Source organism: Calonectris borealis, chromosome 26 (genome assembly GCF_964195595.1).
Source record: "Calonectris borealis chromosome 26, bCalBor7.hap1.2, whole genome shotgun sequence".
NCBI classification, from domain to species: domain Eukaryota; kingdom Metazoa; phylum Chordata; class Aves; order Procellariiformes; family Procellariidae; genus Calonectris; species Calonectris borealis.
In genome coordinates, this window is record NC_134337.1 from 5,864,183 (window position 1) to 5,885,119 (window position 20,937).

Consider the following 20,937-nt stretch of genomic DNA (forward strand, 5'->3'; position numbering starts at 1 on the left):
TCCTGCCTCTGGCACACTGTGGCTTCAAGGCAGCTCTAGGACTTCTATCCCATGATAGAACTTCATCATTTCTGGCTTTATTTGGAAAGCTGTGACAGTCATGGGGCCACCTGAGTCTCAGGACCAGCCTTGGGGTGGAGAGGACAGTTCTGATGTACTAGCAAAAACCAGGGGCCAGAGCAAAGGCCACGGCTGGCACTGACACGTGAGACTGCAAATCCAGACCATAAACCATGGATCCCGGGCCAGCAGTGGCCAGGAGCTTTGCAGAAACAAACGGCCAAGCCCTGGCAGGAGGGCTGAAGGGGTGTTTGGTAGCCCAAGCAGTACCCCAACAGGCTGATTATAAAGTAGCAGTGAGAGGTCTGACAAATTTAACCATAGCGGGAACTGCTGCCACCTAACACCAAAATCTAACCTTCCCTCATTTTGCCAGAAGTCATGTTTGCCGAGGCCTGTGCCTAGGAAAGAGGGAAAAGAGCAATCAGCTAAAACTCCACACATGGCAGTCCTCGGAGAGCAACAGGCACAGACTTATACAGTCCCTTTTGCTTAAAGTTTTGGGAGCATGACCTCGTGCTCTTCCTCAAAGGATATACTTTGAATCCTAGACACACACAGAACTAATGGGCTCTTTTGTAATCACATAGTAGTTAGTCCATTTTTTCATGGTAATTTTCTGGTCTGCAATTCCAGTTATTTGTGTCCCTGCCGGAGAAGTTTGATGCTAACATATCTCTCAGCAAGCCCTTTGACCTCCGCTGGCAGGTTGGTGGGTTTCTCCCTCTCTGTTTTCTGTCTCTAAAATGAGGTCATGGCTTTGAATGAGACAAAGAGCCTTTGCAGCGTGAGGAATAGCCCCAAGACAGCTGTGAGTACAGAACCCCCATCAGTCACATCAGACCCTGAGTGCATGAGAGGCAAGCGAGCTGGGCAGCAGCCCACAGCTCTCCTGGGAACGGCTGGGTTTTACCCCCCTGCTCTGAGAAGAGATCATGCAACTGCTCGTATCAGAGCCGGTGCAAGAACGGATGTGGAAGAGGCAGCCACCCATGGTGGACAAATTCAAAGGGGGAAGGAATAAAGCAAAACTCTCCAAATACTTTGGACTGGGAATTGCTGTAAGATATCGCTGTCCCTGCTGCCTGTCCCTCTGGCACAGTTACCATTTCCACCCTGCTTGCTGGCTCTCCAGCCACCCACGTTCCCGGTCCACCCTCTTGGCTTCAGCGGCCAGTGGAGTTGAGTTTATGCTGATATGCCAGATATGCTCAATAAGGCACCTTCTGTCACACCAGCCACAGGCCAGCACCCTCTGCCAAAGGGACAGGTGAAGAGCACGTGTGCAGGGAATAACAGGATTTCTCTGGGGTGCATTAAGGTCAAAGACCACGTATCAGAGTCCTGACATCTTTCTTATCAGAACAGCATTTTTATGTGCTTGGGGTAGCAAAAACTGTGCACAAGCCCCGACTTCTGCCTGCACCACACCAACTTCTCTGTGTTAACGAGGGCTCTCAGATCACTGCTGGAGCGGATAGAGTCTTTTCCTTATCATGACAGACCGGTCATGAGGCCTGGGTCTGAAAACATGAGATTCTATGATTTTACTTCTGCCTGAAATTGCCTGGATAATTGCAAAGATAAAAAATAAAATCTGATTGCTTCTTAAGACAGATAAGTTTCACTGGAAGATCTTTATGGAAACTTAAGAAGCCTTTTCCTTTCCCCATTCTCACAATCAGTTTAATGTGTTATGGACTCTGAAGATGCAGGGATTTAACATTAAGCTGTAGTTGTTCACACAGAACACACAGCAGCACAGAGTATCTGGAAGGGGAGTTTTCCACTTTTGAAAAGACAAGGCTCAAGCTGCCATTTCTATAGGAGGTGAATGGAGCGAGTCGTTTTTACCACCCCCCTCACTCCCCGCCCCGTCTCTCCTTACAAACAGGAATCTAACTTCTATTTTGAGCCCTGGAAGGAATATCAGTCCTAAATTATTAGCTTTTTAGTAATTAAGCATGGAGTTCAAGTTCAAAGCTCCCTGGATTTTGCAGAGCCCTCTGAGCAGGGGTGCTCAGGCTTTTTGTTGCACACGGTTAGTTTCTTGCTCTGATACAGCGTACAGACTGCATCAATCAAGGAGGACAGGCAGGAAAGTGGTCTGAGTGCTGAAGTTATTTAGCGCTTGCTGAAAACGTCTGCTGCAATGGCAGAGGATAAATGAGTTTGTGCATTTCAGACTCTGAGCACAGGCAGGATTTTCTCTCCACGCTGGGCTCTCTCTTGCCCATGTTTACTAGAGTAAAGTTCAGTGAGCTACAAATGAAGCAGAAAGACCTCTGATATTCCCGCAACATGCTCTGGGCTGCCTTGGGCAAACAGCCAGGGCACCTCGGGCAAGCACAGTGCTGGCTTTGCCCAGTAAGAGCCGGGAAAGGTCTTACCACCAGCACCGTGCCGGGCCATTCTGGCTGTGCATCAGCATGTGCTAACTAGCCTCAGCTACAGTCTTCTGTTCGCAGAGGGGATAGCTAGCATTCCCTGCTCTTGCCCAAAAGGCTTATACGCTGCTATCAACATTGGCCACAGACAGTGATGAATGGGAGTATCTGGGGGCAGCACAAATGTAGACTGTGTTCACAGAAATCAAAGATGAAAGAGGCCCTGTTGAATCATCTTCCCCGGGGCTGCTGCAGGACTGCTCCCAACAGCACATTCTCCAGTGATTTGTCCAGTCTGGATGGATGGGTCTCAAGCACTGAGGTTGCAAGAATTTTCCCTGAAACGATATCCATGGGCTGAGAGATTTAATAGCTGGGAAGTGTCCGTCCGTCCTTCCTTCCTTCCTTCCCTCCCTCCCTCCAGTTATCCCCTGTGCAATTCCTGTGCTTTCCTTTTTATATGCACGGTCAGACCCCTCTCCAGACAACATTTAGCCACTCTCCTAAACCTAGGTTTAGTCAGTTCTCATGAAAAGCCACCCTTCCAGGCCCATTAATTGCTCAGTCGGCCTTGGCTGTAGCACAGCAGCCTTTTGTTCTAGCATTGCTCCAGCTGCTCCCACCGCCCCTCGCACACAGGAGTCGTTTGTCATAAACATTCCCAAACGCACCTCTGGATTCCAACAGCAACAGTGCCCGCACAAAGCCCTCCCCTGTCACGCCAAGAGCCAGTACCTGGTACGCACAGACTGCTGCCTTGAAAAGCCACCGTCATCTCATTGTTCCTTTGTGCTCCAACTCTTTGTATTTATGAACTGCCTCTCGCCACAGACCTACAAGGAAGCTCTCTCTGTGACCAGAACAATCCTTTATTCTGTTTGCACAGCTCTAAGCAAAGGGAGAATTTTTTCCAGAATTCAGACCGAGGTAGCACAGCGATAACGAGTACATCACACGGGCAGGGAGAGCACTAACAGAGGACACTCAGCAACAGCGGCGTCAGCTCAGGTCTTGTAGAGCACTGAAATGCTTTGGGTACCCCCTCTCCAAACAGAAGATCGCAACAGAAGTGGCACTACAGTCTGGGCAGAGGGGAAAGAGAGCAGCATGACATCCTGGATCAGTGGCAGATGCTTCTCCAGAGGCAGAGTATAGCCCAACATTCCCAGACAGAGCATTGCTGATGAAAAAAACATAAAATCACCAGCAGAGAACTCACGCACAGGTTCCAGAGTAACGTAAAGGCTTTTGGTCTCTGTGCAGAGAGACAGAGAACTGAGTGAGTACACTTACATCCACTTCAAATCTAACTGAAGAGCCCTAAGAGTTCTGAAGAGTTCTGCCCATTGCTCCTAAATTAGAGGCAAGCAATTGGGAGGAGATGGCAGAATAGCGTTGGATTTGAGGTTTGACCACCACCTCAGTTTCTTTGATGTAGCAAGTCAGATCCCAGCAGGAATCACTCCTAATGTTTGGTAAAGAAAGTGTGATTCACAGATTTTATTGCATGCACCATTTCACCAGAAGTCTTAGCCCATAAATCTAAAGCAAGATTTAGATGTTATCCACAACTATGTACACATCAGTCCTGAAGTTGGCTCTAGCCTGCTCTGCAAGAACATTAATGGTTTTTGAGTGCTGACAACTCGCACAGATTTGAGTCGCTACACTCATTATATTTGCATTTTTTTTGAAGTCCTAGCTCCTGGAGACAAACCACCATGGAGAACTTCAGCTTCCAACAAAACGAAAAAAATCTGCTCCCTTGATTCAAGAGAAAAACCTTAGACCTCACAAACCAAACCCAATGCCCATCATTGTTTTAAGTTTCTTTTTTCAAATAAACCTCATTATTTTGCCAGAGGCCATCCTTACACCTTCTGAGTATTCAAAACGGGGCAATTATGAGAATTCATCTGCAAGTCACCAGAAGCTGGTTCTTTCTGAAATCAACAGAGCTGATTTCATGTGTTACTCAAACAAGGTTTCCCTGCATCTAAGACAGGGCCAGGTCCTTGAGATCTGGACTAGCAGCAGTTTCTTTTAGTGCACGTACATGGAGAAAGAAAAACTGTTCAGGGCTGCAAATCAAGCACCTGCTTGTTGCTGTGTGTGTTCCAGCCGCCCTCCAGCATTGAGACAAAGAAGCCATTCGGACCACATTCCTACATTACATTTCTTATTTTGCCAGACAATATTCATGGGGGTCTGTTTCTCCTCTTACGCAGACTGGCAAAATGTTAAACAAATATTTTTGAACTGCAAGAGGAACTGACATGTTAGGATATGAAAACAAGGAGGAAGGGCATAAATTTGAGGACCTCCAAGGAACAGCAAGCATACAAATAATAATAATAATAATAATAATAATAATAACAACAACAACAACAACAAAATAATGGTGACTTTATAGTTCCACTTAGTTATGTTTTTGAACAAGCAACTCAATAGCTTAGTTGGTGGACACATCACCAACTTTCTGCAGTTCTGTAATACAAGATTAGACTCAGATCTTACAGCAGTGAAGAGCAACAGCAGCACAAGAAATACCACAGGTTTCAAGGGCTATACGGGTTCAACATATTGTTAGTCTTAGATAGAGGTAAATGTGGTTTGACTGAACAACACAAGCATCAGGACACAGAACTGCAAAAATAATCCTTTGGTTTACTATCTTCCTATTCTTTTGTTTGTGGCGAGTGCAAGATTTCCTTTACGTTATGCAGATCCATGCTTACAGGCCGTCTTCTATGAGCACATATATAGCTTTACTACCTTGCAGAGACTGCTTTAAAGTTTGCCCCTGTGTTTTAAAAGCAAGGATTCCTCCGTGAGGGTCTCTGTCCCCTTTCTTAGCTGAGCCCTAGGGTTCCTGTTTTCACATGGATAGCTTTGATGTCTGATATTAAGTATTCAGAAATCAAGTCAACATTGAAAATAGTTGACAGCTGTTCACAAAGCTTCTCATGACTCCCTTGCTCCACTCATAGCACAACCTCGATCATGAGTTTAACTGCACGGCTGAAGGATCACAAGACTCCACAAGTTGGCTGTCTAGGGTTAGTTTTAGTTAAAAGTAGCTGTCTTATGCTGACTGCCTCCTGCAGAAGCCACATGGCATGATCGTATGATGGAATTATTTGCAACAGCAGAAATGAAGGGAGATTCGCCAGATATAACTCTTCTTGGTTTCTGTGTATCCCTCTCCATACCATCTCACTTGTTTCCATCCATATTTACTTCTCTTGAGGTACAAGGCTTTACAACTATTATTACCTGGTCACCTGCTGCTGCTCTCCTCCCATCCCTTTGGTCCTTTTGCTTTTGCTCCCTTGTAGCCTTGAATCCATCCCAAACCTCCACAACTTTCACCCAATGGGTCAAGTGTTTTGCTTTGATGTTGCCTTAGCCAAGATAAGGAGATAGCAACACACACATTAAAGGAAACCCAAAACAGTCAACTACCAAAACAAGACACTCCTTGGATGAACTGCTCCAACATAGAGAAAGGTGGAGGATAAACACAAACAGATGTTACTCACACCGCTTATAGCTCGTCTGAAAAGCTCTACAATCCCACTGTGACAACAGTGGTATAAACCTCTGAAGAGACTAAAGTCTGAGGAGTGCATTAATACTATATCCATTGCTGTGTATGAAATATGCTTAAATTGCCCAAGAATATATAGCCATCGAGAAAAAGAGAGACCATCAGCAAATTACTTTGTAATGTCTGCTACGTGTTTTTTCTTGTCATTTAAGCAAGCTCCTAGCACTGCTCTAGCCCGTCTCTACCAGACCTGACAGACTAATAGGCAGCTTGAATCAAACCAACCGCTAGTCATTTCCAAAGAAGAATACACAAACCCAGCAGCATTCTGAAGTTCTCTGCCACATCACCGTCTGCACTACTCCTTAGAAAGGGAGCAGTCAGGAAACTGCCACAGGCATAGGTTTTCACACTGTTTTTTGTGTAAAACTATGGAAGTCAGAGATTGAGATTAATATAATCTAGTAGATTAGAAATATCACATATGAAGACTACGTTTACAAAGCATCGATGTTTGTCTTTCTTTGCTTTTGTACATTCCTCAGAAGTAATTTGCAAACCCTCAGAGCTTCTTGTGGATCCAACACAAAAGATTTTGGGTTAAGATTTTCAGAGTCATGCAGGCACTCTGCAGACAGGCTAGCATTTCCAAAGAGGCTTTGCAGAAAGACACGCAAGGAGACCCATGCAGTTATGTTGAAGAGCAGTTTTTGCCCTGTCACTTCATCATACAATGGATTTGATGCTTTTAGGACCAGCTTTTTTGGTCCATACTCTGAACAAAGCTTCTACTAGCAGCTTCATTACAAAACTGGGCAGCTAATGTTGTTTTTTTTATTTTTAGAGCGTGCACTCACAATGCCATCAGCCACAAGAGTCCAGTCATCATCCTAAACTCCATACAGAGGCTTTAGTCAAAGAGCAGAGATGTGTAACTCAGGGGGGGAAAGACAAAAACAACAATCTCCCCCCCCAAAACACTGCCACTTGAGTGTTCCAGCGAACTAAATAGTTTGGGGAAAAGGTTAGCAAGAGTTTAGGCTAGACATCCATATTTTCTAGGGGGTCTGGCAAAGATAAAGCAGACCAAAGGCTGTATTTTCTAACTCGGCAATCAGTCCAGTGATTTCAGCTTCTCGCACTATGGATATAGGATTTCTCACTGCTGACAAAAATTGAATGTGCACCTTCAAAAAGATGCTGCCGGTGGAGTTTGTCTGGGGTACACTGCAGTATCTACTATTGCTCTATTATATTACAGTGATGAAAATCTTAGAGTCTGTAAGACTACTGCTTTGTTCACAGATAATGTTACCATTATCTCTAGGCAGCTTTTACACAAAGCTTGGGCCTTCTAGCAACAGCTCGATGTTGGGAAACACCTTGAAGTTCAGGTACTTTAATTGGAACCTCTTCAAGAAGACAAGACACTCACAGAAGACACTGTACAGGCTATGTATGTAACAAGCTGTAGGGGAATATACCCACCAGCAGACAGAGCAAGAAAAATCGCCCTCCAAGAAGTTTCCTACTAAATCCTAAGATTGGTTTATGCCCTGAAATACAGGGGTTTATATCCCTTGTAAAGCTCTCATTTAATTTGCTATTAATTCTGGAGATTCTTGTTATCCATATCAAATTTCTAATCCTTTTTTTTCAAATCCCATAAGCCAAGCACTCTTGGCTTCCACGATGTTTTGTGGTAATAAGTTCCAGAGTTTAAGGCACTGCCTGGAATCCAAGCACAGGGCTGGGAATCTGGCATTCCTGGCTCCGCCACCACAGCCACTCCCCACCAAGTGGAAGGGTAGTAGCTACGGATGATGCAAGAAAGTCCAGGTAGCATCACACATTTAAAAAAAAAAAAAAAAAAAAAGAAAATTGCAGGTAGGGTGAATAATAGAAAACATTTAAAGGCTGGTACACGTTTTTCAGGAGTGCCTGCATGACTTCAGTGCCCAGGTCATTTGGGTACTTTTGAAGTTCTTACTCATGTTCTATTTCTATAAATTTCTAGTTATTCTCATGTTACACACACAAACTCTGTTCTCTTGAACCCACATCTACAACTAGAACAGTGCCAGAATGGGATATGGTTGAGCCACATTTCTCTGTACTGCTCATGAGTCTGACAGATCTAGATGAGGACCAGAAAAGCTGTTCCTGATATGTTTCCCTTCCTTTTTTTTTTAAACATAAGCATGAAAATCAAACGTCTTGCTAAGTCTGGCCATCACCAGCTTAAAAGTATTAGTTTATTCTAGTGCTTTTCTCTTCCTCCTAAAGCTGTCATCCACGGGAAGACAAATTAGTCTTTCAGTTTATGTTTACCATAAACAACTAAGGTATTTTACCACCAAAGTCTCTAGTCATGCCAAAGTCAGTAATCTACAGACTATCCACATCATGACATTTAGGTACCACTTTTAAGAAGACAGCCTCCTCAGGCTCCCACTACAGCTGAAGGGGAGAGACAGGTTAACCTGGCAGCAAATCTAAGGAGAGCCTACAATTAGGTGCAATGAAAACTTCCCTTTGTCAAGTGCTGGCTTCCTTTGATTCTAAAGATTCACTGACCTGTCCCCACAAGTCTTCAGGATTTCTGGAAGTCCACGGTCACATCATGCTTCCCAAACTCTTTTCCCGTTCAATAATCTTTAAAATGAACTTGGTCGCAGCAGATGTCTCTGTAACAATGAGAAGTATGGAAGAAACTCATGCCACATCCATGCACTAACACGGCTCAGGGAGGCCTGAAAAGGTGCAGCACGCGCTGCTCAGCAGCCCTACCTGCAGCCACTCTTGCTCTGCTTCCTGATGCGCGAGGGGTTTTTTTGTTTTCCCACAGCACGGCTAGCGCCGGATCGCAGGGAGCATCAGCAGGACCAAAGATGAGTCTGCAACTGCCTCCTCCGAGCAGAACGATCGTCCCCGGTCGGGACCCGGCGGAGCAGCGCTCCCTTCTCGGCTGCAAGTACAAGTGCTGCTCTGACCCCTCCGAGCCCCCCCGCAGCTCCCCGCTCCCCCTTGCTCCCCGCGGGCCGTCAAAGGGGGAGCCGCTCCCGCTACCCGGGACTACAAACTTCGGCGGCCGCATCCCCGCCCGCTGCGGCTCGGGCTCCCCGCCTCGTCGGCGCGGCGCGACCCTCGGCGGGGCGCGGAGCCGCGGCCCCCCGGCCCCAGCCCTACCTCGGCGGCGGCCGGGGCTCAGCCCGGCGCCCGGCCCCGGTGCGGCGCCCGCGCCTCCGCTGCCGTTTAAATGGGCAGGTTCAGGCCCGGCAGGGAGCATGCGCTGCCGCGGGCGGAGCGGGGCCGCCGGGGGGGCTCCGCCGCCCCGGGCCGCCCCCCCCCGCCCCCGCGGGGGAGAGCAGCCCCTCTCCCGCGGAGCATCGCGGCCGAGCCCCGGCGGAGCCCTCGGAGAGGGGCTGCGGCGCCGGGGGTGCCCGAGCCCCGGGGCGCTCACCGTGCCCGGAGCGAGCCCCGCCGGTGCCGCTGCCATCAGCCTCGTGGGTTAGTCACCCAGCGGCGACCAGTCATTAACTTGCACTTTAAAAAAGCCCTGCTTTTTTTATCCCCCCCCCCCCCCCCCCGGCCTCCTTTCTGCTGGAGAATTACCCACAGCATGAATAGTTTCTTGTTTTGTTTGGTTTTACTAATCTATTCATTACTTGTAATTGCTTGGATTGTATGCAAATAGATTCCATGCTATGGGAAGCTTGTGACCTGGCCCCTGGACATTATTCATGGTAGATGACTGCTTAAAATCACATGGCGCGTGTGCGTGTGAGGGGGAGAGAGACTGAATATATATGCTTATACAGAGAGCTCTAGACATTATATCGGCATCTAACTTGTCTAACTATAGCTGAAGAGAACCATGAGTTGAAGAAAAATGAATGCTCTTATTCATACATACAGCCCTCGAGATGAGAACCCTTAGAAAGAACAGCCTTCCTTAAACATCTGCATCAACAAGTATCTTTTTTTGTGTGAACACTCATAAGCAGAGGATAGGAAAATGAGACAAGAATGCAGTTGACAAAAACAGCTGTTCTTAAATTAATATTTGCAAATGGTTGGGCCAGTTCTTCAGCTGATAGGTCATCAAAAGACTTGTGCTAGTTTGTACTATTTAAAGATTTGGCCCTCTGTTTTGCAATGTATTCATCCAGCTCTACTAGTTGCAAAAGTATTATAAAGAGGTAGTTATTTTTAACCTTCACAGGGTCCCTCCTTTAAGCAACTTCGTACCTCTCAAGGTCAAAAATCCCATTTCCATGTCACTTGGATTTCAGCTTGGATCAGCAGGATAGTCTTGTTTTCACTGTGAGCAGCTGTTCCCTCCCAAAGTTTGCTGAAAGGACTCACCATACATGGAAAAAGCAGAGAAGCACCTGCATTTGTTGTCACTTGAACTGATGAGAACTCACTCACTAGGGTGGCTGACAAGGAGAAATGACACTGCTGTTTCCTGCAAAAAGTTTTTTGGCACTCCAGATGCAGCTAGAAACTCACATACGTAAAAAAAAACACCAAACCCAACAAACAACAAAAAATGCTGAAGAGCTAGGCTATGACTTAAGTTGGTAAAGTGCCAGAGTCCAAATACGGGTGGGGAGAACGGCCCCCGTTTTCTAGTCAGGGAAGTTCACAAGCAATTAAATAACTATTAGTGCTGCTTTTTTTTTTTTCTCCCCTTTTGCACTGGAGCGTATGACTCTTACTAGGTGGATTCCCAAATGCTGTGCCTACACTGAGCTCGAGGAGCTCAGCATTGCAGGGCTCCGTGGTTAGACTAGCAGCATGAACTTGAGCTTCCTATCTTCTATTCCCAGCTCTAGCTCTGACTCACTGTGTGATCTTGGTTCAGGCACAGTTTTAAAAAAGAAATTGCAGGCTGTGGTGGTGGATGCTTCTGGACCGTCACTAAGAGGAGGCTCTGCTCGTTTCACTGAACACCACAGTGCGCTGGCACTGTTTCAACAGGCTGGGAGTTCTGCGAAGCTTTGCGAGTCGGAGAGCAAAACAGCAGCTCCACGTATCATCTATACTAACAACAGGAGACAGGGCAGGTCATAGAGAGTCTTGCTTGTTACTCTCAGAAGTCATGCGATAGATTAACATTACAGTTCTGTACCCGTAGAAAAGAGCCAATACCTCCTGAAGATGGGCAGGGTTTGTGCCTCTCGGGAGTGGTGGTCCAGACCAGAGACAGGGGAACTTGCGTTGCTAACAGGCAGATCACATTTTCCAGATTTACCAGACAGAAAGTGGGTTTAGCTCTGGCTTAATGGAAGATGAGATTCTGAGTCACAACAGAGCAGATTAGGACAACTGATATTCTGCTACACCAAATACTAGTTCATTCATGCTTCACTTAAATTCCTAGCACATATGACCAGCAGGCCTGAAAAATTTCCCTTCACTCTAAAAGTTAGGTACTACTCAAATATTTCAGCCTTCCCATCTCTCATCTTATTTTCCCTTTAATAAAGCAGTGATAACAATATTTACGCACTCTGACAAGCGCTTGGCAACTTGTCAAAGGCTCCACTTGGTGCGACGTATCTTTATTGCAATAATCTCTTCAAATTCCAGCCAGACACTCTGCCCCTCCGTCAAAAGCATTCGTGGGTTCTAGCTGCAGGTAAACACAGCTCTAGTTCCTCAGCAAGGCATTTTCACACTTAGCTTAAAGCACATCTTTATCTCACCTGGCTTCTGCTATACAGGACTAGCTCCATGCTGAACTGCTACATCTCATACTAGTACCCGGTACAAGGAACACAGAGGGAACCCTGAGCTCTTCTGCATGGTTTTTCTTTGCGCAACTTTTGCCCCTTCCTCTCCATAACGCCACTGCTTTCGTTCACTGCCTCCCGCTCATGATGGTTAAGTTCTTTGGGACAAGGCCATGCTTGTTCTAAGCTGACAGCAAGGTATTAGTCCTGCACAGATAAAGAAGAAAACAAAAAATTAACAAAAATTACTCTCCTCTGGAGGAATAAGTCCTGGAAGTTACAGCCAGAGACATATGTAAGAGAGTAAGGTGGCAGCACATCAGGGACAGCGCTTGCATAGCTGTGAGCAAGCACAAATTTGAGTTTCACAGTCCCCAATACAGCAGGGACAGCTGCAAGGGCAGCATTTCCCCTGCACTGCCTCTTACCAGCTCATGCACCTATGCAGCGCTTGAGTGCCGATCGTCAGAACACCGATGCTTGCTTACAGGGCCTCAGCTGAGGCCTTCCATGGTCGTTTCATAAACATTACCAGAGGGAAAGAAGGCACATGTCACCACAGGAAATAACATATAGCCATGCAGTGGTGGAACTTCCACTCCTCCCAGCTCAGGTACTCCCTCCTTCCACTAGAGCTTTACCACAGATGAGCAAGACCAGAGTGTGGAAAGACTAGACATTTGCTGAGCCGCCTTATGTGTTCCTGTAACTCATCCACGGACGAACCAAGGATTTCGGAGCACGTTACACATTTTCCTGTTGCAGGGCTCCATGCTGACAGCTACTGAGATCCCAAACCTAATTCCCAGAAGCACTTTGGCAAGGGCCCAGTGGGAGCTTTTCTGGGATCAGCAACTCCGAAAATTTAAACCATATACTTGGGTACCTAAACATGGCAATAAAAGCCTGACATTGTTTATGCTACTGGTTTCAGTAGATCCAGTCCTGGGCTTATAAATGGACCTAATCATTTTGCTGAAGTAGGACTAGAAGGTTCAGAACTTTCAGAAGGTTCAGAAATTGCAGGATTGAGCCATCATGGGACTCTGCAAACTAGATTAATTTATCAAAAGTGGGAAATACAGAGTCAACTGCCATCTCAGCTGCTCATGCCTGATTAGATCATAGCATAGATTTGCCCTGGTCTTATCTAAATCTCATGTACCCGGACAAATGGAGCTCGTGGTATCTGCTAGAGTATTGACAGGGGTTAGGCACTGTCACACGTGGCAAACAGAACAAGGAGCCAGAGAGCAGGAGACCATCTCAGCTTTACCCTGGGTGCAGGGTGTGCTATGATAGCCCAGACCCTTCTGCTGCAGATACACAGAGAGAATACACAATCCTGATCTCCTCTACAGATCTTAATCTTGCTGCACAGAGGGATTTCATGGATGCTCTGATTTACTCTGGAAGCCACAACAGCCCCAGATTGGCCAAAGGTAGCTTTAAGCCCATTCAGTGCTTAATTACAGAAAATGCGAGTCCTGAACTTGACTGCAGGCTGTCTGCTGACTCACAATGCAAACCTTTCGCTCTCTGTAAGCAGAGAAAATAAACCCATCCTCAGCACCCCACCCAGGGAGGTTAGGAGTGGCTATTTACAGAGCACTCAGATACCAAGGTGGAAGTGTGCTAAGAGAAATACAAAGTAGAAACATACTTCGGTGGTGCTTAGTGCTGTTGCCTTGAGAACAAAGGTGGGAATTCATGCTGGACACTTCAGGCTTTTAGAAGGATCTTTCCTGACAAGCCAATAGTCCTAGATCTCTTGTGCCAGTTGGGAGCGATGCTGCCAGAAGATGGACTTTGTATAATTATGTCTAATGCACCTTTAAAGAGAAAAAGCCACTAGAACAAACAAAAGCAGTGCCTGGCTGCACAGGCTGTTTATACTTGAGGTAGCCAGAGCAGGCGGCTGCACTTTAGGGCTTATCTTCTCTTTCTAAACAGGAAATGTATTTTTGTCTCAAGCATTTCAGGAGAAGCCACCAGGCTAAAGCTTTCAGAATGTGGGGTGCCAAAAATGAGCATTTCAACTCCCTCACGAGACCTGAGACATGGTGGGTGGGTACCCAGAACAGCACAGGTATCGCCTCTAACCACAATGAGAGGAACTTCCAGGGCTCAGGAGCTCAGCAGGGCTGGGAAGGCCAGCTCTGCTGTGTGCCAGGGGTCCTCCAACACTATTGCTGTCAGCTGTAGGAAAACCAAGGGATCTAAGTGGGGCTACCAGAAGAGCTCTTGTGCATGCAAAAACTGCCACAGTCAGCATAATGGAGGAGGGAGAATCTGGGGCGGGGAAACTACAGAAATTGCATTTTCCATGGTAGTAGGGGTTCCTTGGTAGAGGCATTACCTCTGGCTGGAGTAGTGCCAGGCTGGGACGTACCTGCTCCTGGAGGCTGAAGAGAACAGCACAGGATCTTGCTTCCCCTCCGACAGCAAACTAAAGCTGCAACATCCCACAGGTTTACTATCTCCTTGCTTAGTGCTGTCATCCCCAATTAATGGTGCAACCAGCTGGTTTTCTCTGTGCAGGGAGGACACAGTATCAGCATTATACTGGCTTTGCACAATTTTTAGCTCCCCCAGTTTTGCCGTAAGTTTCATGATATTTAGTCTCAAAGCACTTGGAGTCATGGATTCAGTGAGGTGGAGTGTTCTGTTGTTTTTTTTTCTTTTTCCTTTTAAAAAGATCCATTTCCACATCTTTTGGTTGTAGAGAAAAGCTTCAAAACATGATTGGCCATAAACTGCCAAAACCAGAAGGCAATTTTTTTTTTTTTTTAATTGGGAGTCTCAAGACTTAAACAATTTCATGATTTTTGGGACTCTGCAAAGCCTGTCTCATATTGGAGGGGCTGGATTTGGTTAGAGAGATTTTGTTTGGTAGGGAGATGGGGTCACTGTGTACCACTTACTGGATTCCAAGGCCTTTGCAGCCAAGCAAACAAACTTGCTCCCTTCGTCAAAATCCTTATTGATACTGGAACGGCTCCCACTGTTTGCCGCTTAGCATCAATGTTTCTGTCCCTGCAGGCGATGCAGAAAGAAAGAAGCTGTCCGTGAAACTGTGTGTATACGAGTGTTGCTAAACCGGGTTTGAAATCTGGGCATATCTACTATATTTACAGAGTGCAGGACAAACATTTTAGCATTCCCCCTGCTGTTCCCTGGGCTGCATTCTTAACCTCTGCCTCTTCTAGCCAACCTCCTTTCCCTGTACACAGCATCACGTGCTCAGTTGCCTTCCCTGCCTTTCAGGATGTAGCCATAATTTTGAACCTTCTGCCACCCACCGAGCAAGCTGTGGTTGCCCCTTGCCCTGCCAGGAGGACACTGCAGAACCTGGCAGGGAAGGATGTCCTTGCTACGAATGTACGAGGAAAAACAGCCAACCACAACAGCAGCACAAAATCCAAACAGCTTCACTAAGGGGAAGTTAGAGAGGAACTGAACAACGGCTCTGCTGAATCCTCTTTTGCTTTGCCTTTTTTTTTTTTTCTTTTTTTCTTTTTTTGCTGTCACCTCTGGTGTGCAGGTGAGCCCAAATTTCCCCTGTGTAAAAAGGAAGCACAGCCCTGTTTCGGTCCCCTGCCTGACAGCAGCCACAGACTCCAGGAGTGCAGGCTCCAGCTCTCTGAACCTCTGGCTACTGTGAACTTTAATCCTTAGCATTGCACAGCCTTGCCCCCCACACCTGGCCTCTGGCCACAGCGAGGTCTTTAACCCTCCGCACCCCATGGACAGCCAGGCGCCACATAGGAAGGCCGCTGTAAAGATAAGGATCACTTTGCACCACCTTATTCTACAGCCTACAGTGCATCTCTGATACCACCCTGCCTCTCCTCCCACAGTACATCACTCCTCACCCACCTCAGTCCTACAAATGAGGCAGGGAAGAATTTCCCGGCCGGTGCCTTCAGCAACAGCCCTGCAAATACCAGGTTAGGAAGGGTCCCACTGTCCTCTGATGTAGTTCAAGCTTTCCTCATCAGAGTGTTAGGTAATTGCTCGCATCCTGCCCATTTCCTTCCCACTCTTACCCCAAGGGGGTAAATTTTATTTCACTGCAGCCCAGAGTCACATTGCCACGGGGCAACGCAGACAACTCTGGTGTCAGTTTACGATTTCCGGCTCACAGGATAAGATTTGAGGGTCTTCCTTGTGAAATAGTCTATTTTGATTCAAATCTGGTTAGAGAAAGCTGCCTATGTACTGAGCTCCTTCCCACCTTGCGTGTTCGGTACCTGCAACTTAAAGCAACTCTCTGCCTTGCCGCCCTTAGTTCTGCTAAGCTGGAGACAAAGCAATGGATTTCTTTCTGGTTCGGGTGCCAAGGAAACTGTCAGCTCCCATTCAGTCTCCAGGCCATTCCCTGCAACACATTTGCTCAGCCACTTGCAAATGATGCACCCCATGAGCCATCCAGACGATTTCCCAGGACAGCTTCAGTGACAAGCGCTGGCCATGGGACCCTGGGACATTAGGTAGGTAAGAGATGAAACCAGGGGCCCTGGTATGCAAGAGGCTGATGACCTTGACTGAACAATCGCTTACTAATACAAGTCCCTCTTGAACAAGGACAACTAGATGAAAAAGCAGGTCTTGCTGTTTGTTCCAGTTGGGGGCCATCTCATTTCTTTAATGAAATTCTACATATTTGCAAAGGGACATAAAAAGTTCCAGTTCCTTGAAAATAAAGCGGGCCTAAACAATGAGAAATGCCATCTTTGATTATAGATCCAAACCCTTTCTTCCAGCCAGTACCTAATGCCACAGCACTCAGCTCACACTGGAAGTGTCCCAAGACAGTGCCCTTGGCTTTTTTGCCCCACTTGATTTTTTTTCTTCCCACCCCTGCTTCTCAAACATAGCCACAACTCCTCCAATCAACGTCCTTAGCTTCTGCATCAGCAAGAACCATGCTGCTTGCACGACAGTTCTCAGCTTTGCCAGAGTTTTGTGCAGAACTTGGAGTCAGTTCTTTCAGAGTAATTCTTTGGCTCCATCCCAGGCTCTCACACTTCTGGAGCAGATGTCCTAACAGAAAACAAAAAGGTGGTCCTAGGCCTAGATCTTGCCATTTGAGCATAGGAGATAGGACAGGTGTAAAACAAACAAGAAGAGGCCAAATTAATTACCTTGCATCCCAAGAACAGTTTGGGATGTGGTCCCAATACACAGTTTGTATTGGACCACTGGGCCTCCTGTGAGGCATGTCGTCTCCCATTGCAGGGCGCACAGTGGGATCTGCGAACAGGAATCATTGCTGGAAATGGGGCACTGGGGGCCTCGAGTGGGAGTTAGTGCTCACACGGTAAGACACTGCTCATCTATCACCCTGTGAGGCAGCGGGAGACATTCAAGGCAAGCCATCACACCAGCAAGGGAGGAGAGCAGCAATCTGAAGAGGGAGACATTAATTTTGAACGGAAGCCTCATCCACTCTAAAGCAAAGCCGCCGATGTGGTCTGAACCATCATCACTTTCTAAAGGGCAAGACCTCAAACCTCTGATTTCCAACATCTGGAAGCCTTGTAAAATCCCCTGGCCCACCTGCTGGCATATAGGCTGAGAGGAAGAATTGCCTCTCCAGTAGAGGAACGGGCATCTTCTAGCCAAGGAAGTCAGATGGCCTAAATGAAACATGCTACGTTCAGACGGCACTCGCACTTCTCATCACTGCAAACTGACTTGCAAGATCCTGTTTGTTACCGCAGCAGCCACGCGGACATCCACGTGCCCATATGCAGCACACCACGCACAGATACAAACCCGAACAGTCACAAACCCATTCACTACCTTTCAGCCATACTGAACAAGGCCTGACCTCCCAGCCCGAAGGAGCTGTAGGAAATTATGTATGTCTAAATATACACTTTACAGCCTAAACTGAGATCAAACTCCACCCACAAGGTGAAGAACTATGCATTGATGTGGATACTGCCAGAATTAATGGATTTCCAGGAGTATTTGCTCCAGCAGCTCAGCTGTTAAGAGTGGTAATAAAGAAGGCAGAAAACTAACTGCCACAATTCATCATTATTGGATGAAGCAGGAAACCTGAAACAGAACATCAATTATAAAATATTTACAGAAACCACCCCAGCCATATTTGCTGAAAAAGAAATTTCTTGTCAAACCAGTTGATAAAGAATAATTATCTATGAAACTTTACAAGATTACAATTCCCCTTTTCTTGACTATTTTATTACACAATTGATGGGCAGATATTTGCTTCAGGTAAACAACACGCACCCTGTTTATAGCACACAGTGCAAATATTTCCCAGCATGTTTATTCTGAAATACTTGTACTGTACAGACAGGAAGTGATTACAGAAGAAAGACACCCAAGCTATGATCCTTTCCAAGCACTGGTTGGAAGCAGCTGTTAGATAAGCTGCATCTTTGCTGGATGATGAATTCTGCCTTAGAGGAACTGAGATACTAGAGATGGAGAATGAGGCCATACACCTGTCCGCAAAGAAACATGAAAGTGATCCTATACGACTGGGAGAACCTTGATTCCATTTCATTAATTAAAAAAAAAAAAAAGGGATCATCAAAAGAATAAGGGAGTTTTCCATTCAAATCTCACAATGACAGAACAGGACAAACATGGCTATCTGATTTGCTTACCATCATCCCAGGTTTCTGTGTCTTCACAGGTCTTGCCCTTCTCTCCCTTTAATCTCTCTAAAAGCTATTTTTCTTTCTGTGTCACATCTCTCTAGAATTTTTATTGCTATTTGCAGCACCAGGAGTCCAGAAGGAGATATAGGTATCCTAGAACCAGCCAAGGCATCAGCTCCTTTGTTTCTGCTATTCTCAAACAAAATAAAAAATATTAATAGTGAGTGTGCATTGATAACTTTGTGATTAATTCACATTCTAATCAGCCTCACTATCTTAAATCCTAGAGATGACTTTGACCTGAATGTTAAAAATTGCTCCATGATGAACCCTACCAGATTATTGACAATTCTGTGTCACTCCCAGCCCCAACAGCTCAGGAGACTTACTAAGGGGTCACTGGCATTCAACAAATCACTTGTTTAACAAAGGAAGAATGGAAGAATTGCCTGGGGTCAAGACACACAAACATCACTGGAGACTTTCCCCAGCAGTGGTCCTAGACAGAGTCCCCCCTTTTTCCATATGGTAGAGTGAGTGCTTAAATTTGATGTAATGAGCACTGTCAGAATGGGATCAACTACAGAGGACGATCTATTACCCCGCCCTTATTCCCTTTTTTTTTAAGGAGCTGAGAAACCTCTTCTGGAACGGATTTAGCTGTCACTTGCCTTGATTTTTATAGGGGAATTTTTCTCTTGCAGAAGCCTAAATGAGAGCTGGAAAAGATCAGACAGCCTTGCCACCAGTATTAACACAGGACTGCTCATTACCATGCCTTCTCTACAGCAGGGCAGCGCAAAAGTTACCAGCTGATAGGCCATGGCCACTTCTCAGTAAAATTCAGAAGGAACATCCAGCTGTGCACAGAGACAAGACACATGCCGAGAGGTGCACATGATTCAGACAGCATCCGAGTCAGCCTCATGAGGACAAGTCTCCTCAAGGTTCCTTCTCCTTTTCCTGACTTTTATACAGCATTTCTCAACTTTTCCACCACATGACCCCCAGTTACAAAGAAAGAGAGCAGCTTCTCTCTCATTCAGCTGTAGCAAAAGGGTAGGGCTGCAGGGGTCTGACATCAAGTCTGCTCCTCAGTTAGATGGAGAAGATTCCCAAAAACACAAGTAATTTGTTTCAATTGGCCTTCCCTTTTTTCTTTTTTTGGTAAGGGTCACTTCAGATATATTCCAATGAGGAATGTGTTGTAACTAGCAGCAGATTGAGTCCAAGTTTATTATCAAGGCTCACTATACACCAGGACAAACTTTGTCTACACTCACAAGTTTTTAACCTGCTATGCAAGCATAGCCCCCTACAGCAGATGCAACACGTGCCTAGAGATGGCATGTCCTACCCCTTCCTTCCTTGTACTTCAGAGAAAAGCCTGGAGATCAAAGTAAGTTTTGAGAAATGTTGCAATATCAGTGAGGAAAAGGAGGCTTTTTTTTTTTAAAAAAAAAAAAGTATATTATGCCAACAGCTATTCTGCCAATGCTGCCAGGTAGACCAAGTTTATGTTTAAAGCTTGGTTATTTGTTTTGGTGTCAGCAACGCCTTCAAGCATTTAAAGTCTTGGGAAATTTTGTTTATTTTAATTAGAACAGTGTTCTACCATCAGATCAGAGAACTGGTCTCTTCCTTGTTGGGTTTGAACTAAAATGACTGAACGTGCAATTCCCTACAGCCTACTTCCCACGCTGCACTTGTCGGGCACATTGGTGTCAGTTGCTCTCTTTCCAGCCATACAGAGCACTGCTTCAGGGGCGTCTACATAAAGTTGTACCTGGGGAAGCAATACTAAGAGGGAGTTATCCTTCAGTTAGACTTGCCAGGGGTCAAGGGAGCTGGTTTCTCCTCCCCGAATTGTCTTAGGGTCCAAGCTGTAACATGGCTTGGGCCCCTCTTACAGGAGAGGGAGACTTCATAGTTTCTGTCCTCACCTACAGTCAGCACAGCTGTCCAGCAGAGACCTGGCCAGGGGAAGGCAGAGTCCATGAATTTAAAGCAGACCAAAGACTTATTTCTGGAAAGAAACAGATATCCAACAAGTTCACCTTAGATCTGAGCCAAGATAGCAATATTTAGCACTCATATAACAGCTCTCTTTTTCAAAGTGATCTATTCATGTTAAGAATATTTCTGTTTGCATTTAACTGACTTGGGAAGATGAAACATAAGAGCTAGCACAAGTTGTTAAACTCTGCAACTTGATCTTCTACACTTAAAAGCCCTTGGTGGTGTGGGGAGAAGGAGATGCAAGAGTGAGAACAAGGACTTGTACCCAAGGATATTTTCTTTTTCCTTTTGGCACCCTTGCTCAACAAAAGAAGGAAATGGGAAAAATGTTTAAAAAGTCACTTAAGTGGTATTACGCATTTAAAGGTGCAAAAGCAGTTTAGTGTGAATGAGACTGAAAGAACCTGAGTCACTTCCAAATATGAGACCTAGTTTGCCTTTGAGAAATACATCAGCTATTAGTTTAAAACTAATGTGCTGAACTGTTTCTAGGAACAGAAAGAACCGTTTCAAATGCAGTATCATAATCAGCAGTGAAG

The 20,937-nt window shown here is 46.0% G+C and overlaps 1 protein-coding gene across 1 annotated transcript in view; it reads right to left on the reverse strand.

The window, feature by feature from the left end:
* SLC45A3 (solute carrier family 45 member 3) overlaps positions 1–19,515 on the reverse strand; it is a 37,449-nt gene extending 17,934 nt beyond the window's left edge. Inside the window, exons 1-4 of the mRNA XM_075174261.1 lie at positions 18,386–19,515; positions 10,249–10,360; positions 8,788–8,965; positions 8,575–8,684 (exon numbers count right to left, since the gene is read on the reverse strand). The gene's annotated coding sequence lies outside the window, so the exon portion shown is untranslated. The remainder of the gene's footprint in view (positions 1–8,574; positions 8,685–8,787; positions 8,966–10,248; positions 10,361–18,385) is intronic.
* Positions 19,516–20,937: the final 1,422 nt, after the last annotated feature.